General features: G+C 43.1%; 1 protein-coding gene across 2 annotated transcripts in view; it reads left to right on the top strand.

Moving 5' to 3' along the window:
- bahcc1b (BAH domain and coiled-coil containing 1b) overlaps positions 1 to 5,253 on the top strand; it is a 63,228-nt gene that overhangs the window by 13,446 nt on the left and 44,529 nt on the right. The window lies entirely within an intron of this gene.

Here is a 5,253-nt window from a genome sequence, read left to right on the forward strand (position 1 = left end):
AGGGGGGGTCTGGCTAATAGAGGTGCCGGTAATACCAGAAAATCCGGTTTCTATATTGAGCGGGGACGTGACGGGGTGCGAATGGGTTGACAGTGCATGCATTAGATTTAACAAGTAGCTTTGGTATCCTGTCTCAATAGGGGAGGAGGGGGGATGGGAAGGTGTGTGTGTGTGTGTGTGTGTGTGTGTGTGTGTGTGTGTGTGTGTGTGTGGAGGGAGAGAGGAAGAAAGAAAGAAAGAGGCTCCGTTCGAAAATCATACACTGTCTGTAAAGGTGCTGGACTCACTGGGTGAACGTGAACGTGCCCGATGAGAAATCCCATTAATTATCATTTGCAAATGCAGCAGCTTCTTTAAACACACGCTGAAACTCGGGCCTATGAACGAGACCCTCTGTTGTGTGTGGGATCCACATATCCTCTGTCTCCACTTATTTGCATATTCATTAGTTTTACACAACGGTAAAAGCGACGCAGACGTCCAGTCCGCAATTTTACCTGTTAAAAAACTGAACAGAAATACTTAATTTCCACATTTCAAGTCAACGCATTGAGCTCGATGCACTTTGTTTCTGACCTTTGCCGAGCTTCAGGTTCTGGTTCGGGTGTAAGATTTCTATAAATACCGGGAACCTGATTTAGAAAAACAATAATATTTTTAGCAACTTCAGGAATGTTAACACAGCCTTCATGACTGTTTTCACTTTAGAGCATTTACATTTATAGTTACAAAGCCCATTTTTACCCTAAGTGGAACATGTATCTATGTCTGTATATACATTTCCCATCATTATGTAACAATATATGTAGGACTATCCTAATAGTACAGTAATTCTATTTATTAATTTTAATAATTTAGGAATTGTGGAAATATATTCTGAAATGTAACATATTTAATCATCTGTGTGTCCAATAAAAATGTTATTGTAAATGCAATAAGTACAAAATGTATTATACTATGTATTATTCTGCAGTACATGTGTGCATTATGGTGTGATTCATATTTAATAATTTACATAATTATAGTTCGACATTATACTTTATCTAAATATATTATACACTTATTCATACAGTGTAATTTATTTTATATTGATAAAATATTTGAGATATTTCATGAGACATTTAGCTGCATGTCTCCTTTCAATTTGACATAATGATTTTACCAAAAAAATAAGACCATGTCATTTTAAAACCTTCAACAAACACACGTCCACCCTGCAGAACCATTTAAACAGATTATTCTCCACTCTGACTGATATTGCTCCTCGCTGACATGTATTATGGTCCCAATTTAAAATGATTCTGTAATGTTGAAAGGAAAAAAAAGCATAGTAATGCATGGTGATAATGCTATTGAAATGTATTCAAGAGGGCCTCTCACTGGGACTCAAGGTGCATGACACTGTATTGAGATTCCAGATATCCAGACTCTCCATGCATGTCCCTGATGGGGTTTTGACTGACATGATGGGCATAGAGGATTGTTGTTTTGGGATGGGGGTTGGGGTACGTGTGTGTGTGTGTGTTTGCTGGGAAGGTTAGGATGGGGGGTTACCTTTGTGCTTGCCCCCCTTAGAGATTCAGAAAGCTGTATTCCTGGCCCTAGGCCTCGGCACAGGGGGTAGATATGATGTGGGGTTGGCCATACCAGGGCAGGAGGGGGGGGGTTACGATGAGGGGGGTTTGTTTCAGATCTTTGGAAAGAGAGACACACATACACACACATACACATTTTTTTTTTTTTTTTTTTACCTTCTCACAAGCCCAAACTGGGTGTATCACTTACAGAAATTCAAAGTAAAAAAAAAAAAAAAAACTCATTCCCCCCATGTTTCTTCATATCCCGGAAAACCTGCAATCCATCAATTTGCTGAAGCCTCTTATTTAGATCAGCATGGTGTCTGCTTGAATATGGTCGCGCTTGACAAGGTGATGGAATGACAGCCGCATACCAACGCCATAAGACTCAGCCCCCATTTGATAAAACCCCACAATGATATTACACAGACGTTTAGATTACTGATAGGAGCAGTGGGAAAGCCTTTGTCTCTCTCTGTCTGTCTTGCTCTCTCTCCCCTCCCTGTTCCATTGCTTTGCTTTCATTCTACTCTCTCTCTCTCTCTCTCTCTCTCTCTCTCTCTCTCTCTCTTTCTTCCCTTTTCTGTGATGTTAGCCCCTGGGCAGTAGTTGTGCAAGTGTGTGTGTGTGTGTGTGTGTGTGATTAAGGTTGGGTTTACCCCGCAGTAGCACAGGTGTGCAGTATTATGGAGGGCGTGGCAGAGCTTGTCATTGAACAGGTGTGTTACTTCCCAGACAGCAGACGGTTTTTGTTTACATGACTGTATGTGTGTGTGTGTGTGTGTGTGTGTGTGTGTGTGTGTGTTTGTGTGTGAGAGAGAATGTGTGTGTGTGTGACCCAGTAATACAGGCAGAAAGAGCGTACATTCATGTTACATGTGTGTACACATTCACAGCTGCACACACACACACACACACACACACACACACACACACACACACACACAGCGACAGGGTTTCTACCATAAGCCGCTTGTGTTTTGTGCTTTGAAAAAGTAATAAGCCATAATCATGATGTTTGGGTTAGACTTGATAACCTCCCTGCAACTTCTCTCCGTCTTTTCTCTCAATCCTTCCTCTCTGGCCTCATCTCCTGACCTTTTTCTTCTTCTCCTCTCTGTCCTTCATCATCCCCATCATTTCCTCTTCCTCTTTCACTCTTCTCCCTGTGTTCAGTCTTGTTAGTGAAGCACAAGATCCTGCAGTGAATTTCTGCGTTTCTCTGCTATAAATGTGAGTGTGTGTGTGTGTGTGTGTGTGTGTGTGTGTGCTACATGTAGCCGCCCTGTCCATTCATCATGTGGCTGTCAGCAATGTCTCTCCTCTCTTGGAAGTTTCTCGGCTTTGGCTTTGAGCGTCAAAGTGGCACTGATGAGACACACCCCTTCGCCCTTCTACATGCACACACAAACTGGCATGACGTGGAAAGAAAGGATGATGGGTTTGTGCGTGTGTACGTGTGTTTGGAAGTTGTGTGCGTAGTGTTGGAGATACAGAAGTCTGCAGTTAGTACGTATATGTATTTGTGTGTGTGTGCAGGATGCTGATTATGTTCAAATGCAAGAGAGGAAAAGCCCTAAAAGAAAGGAAGAAAAATGAAAAATAAAGAGTATGTAAATGATAGATGGATAGAGCAGAGGAAGAGAGGGAGGAGGAGAAGGAGGAGTAGAGGGAGTAGAGAGGCTGAATGTTTCCACCTGGTTGGTAATCCAGTCAGATTACCACCGCCTGACAGCACCCACTGGCCGTCTTCCCCGACTCCTCAGCCTGGCGTCTCCGCTGCCTCTCAAGAGTGAGACTGAGTGAAAGTGAGAGAGAGGAGACGCTTGCCTCTGTGTGTGTATGTGCGTGTGTGTGTGTGTGTGTGTGTGTGTGTGTGTGTGTGTGTGTGTGTGTGTGAGATGAGTCAGCAGTGGGTGAGCCTCTGACAGACCCGGCCCCCCTCACCTCACCAATGGTACCCAGGGTACAAGGAGCACATCCCGCGTGCAGCGCGCAAGACGACCCCCTGTGTGGAGGAGACAGGTGGTGGAGGCTGCAGCCAGCCGAGCTGTGATTGGACGCAGTGATAAAGGGGCAGAGAGTAAACTGTCAATTCAGTTAACCCAGTTTTTACCAATGTAGCGCCAATTTTACCCAAAGCGTGTGAAAACCACCCAAGACAATGGGCTGTTGTAACCCGTCATTATTATCTTTTCTTTTACTTTTGGGTTATTTAAACAAACTAAAATATAGTAGTTTTTTTAAACAAACTGTTATAATCTATAAGAGCTCAGCACTATTTGTCACTGATTGTTAATAATATGTAATTTTAACATTACATCCACATCATTTTGCACAACTATACTAAATATATTTAAGGTAAAACTTGATCTTATCGTGTTTAATACTGCGTCAAAATAACCATATTTTAGTTTTGGTAAATAATCCAACAGTGATTTAAATAACAAGCTACCACCAGGTCAAAACACCCCATTGAATCTAGATGGAGTTAATCCACTTAAAAGTATTGTGGACTAGGTCAATTTAACACCAGTGATTTTCAGTCTGTGTTAGGGTTAGGGGATTTCATCCACAGGCATACATTATCAGCACACCCGCATTAGCACTTAGCACTTATCTAAACTTCAAATAAAATATTCAGCAAGGCCAAAGAAATGAGTTAAATGAATCTGACTGTTTGAAATTTGTTGACGCATTAAAGGCATTAAGTCATTAAGTAAAACCAGCAAAGTCATTAAAGGCATTTCCATTACAAATTAGACTCTTGTGTATGCTTTGATATTTCAAGCAAACTATGGCACATCATTTAAATGTATTCCTGAATGTTTCACTGTATCTAATCAAATTGACCTCCGAGTAACTGTGACCGAGACTTCAGCTGTCTAAAAGGTCACATCAGTGGAAAGATAAAACATTTGAATATATTAAGTGAAAGTCTTTTTGATGTCGGAGCTTTGAGTGAAGACTGCATTTGTTCTGAAGCACATTTGCTGCAGCGACAGAAAGACTTTTGTCTCATCTCCAACTCTCATCCAACATGTGAACAGCTGCTTATTGTCGGTAGCAGTGATTTGAAGGGAGTGGAGTGCGTTTGGTTGCGACATCTCCGGGGTGTGAACACACACCACCATCTGATGACTTGGCATGTGAATGGCAAGCGCCAGACTTCCTGTGTCCATGTGCTCTCTTTTTTCTCTCTCTCTTCTCCCTCTCCTGTTCCCCGTTTTTCTTCTTCTTCTTCTTCTTCTTCTTCTGGCCCTCACTGGCAAGACCTCCCCTCCACCCGTCCTCCTCACTCCTCTTTAACCACATGCTCGCCTTCCCCTCCTCCTTTTCCTCCTCTCCTTCTGCTTTCCTCTTTCGCTTCCCCTTCACTCCTCTCGGCTTTTCGAGTGGTCCACCAGCCCTCCTTCCTCCTCGTCCTCACAGCCCTGTTCCTCCCCACTCTTCTCTCTCCTCCCTTCACTCTCTCTCCTCTCCTTTCAATCGATCCCCCCCACCTCTTATATCCAGCTCCCATCTCTGCCGAACTCCCCACACACCCATCGCCTCCTCGCATTGTTAGCAGACCAGCTTCTCTCAGCACTCCTCCTATTTCTGTCTCAATTTCAGCCTGCTTCCTCTCCTTTTCCACATTGCCTCATTTGTTTCTCCCCCATAGCCCCCTCTCTTT

This window comes from Seriola lalandi, unplaced genomic scaffold (genome assembly GCF_002814215.2).
Source record: "Seriola lalandi dorsalis isolate HSWRI2012SDOR001 ecotype SW California unplaced genomic scaffold, Sedor1 jcf7180002054892, whole genome shotgun sequence".
NCBI lineage: Eukaryota > Metazoa > Chordata > Actinopteri > Carangiformes > Carangidae > Seriola > Seriola lalandi.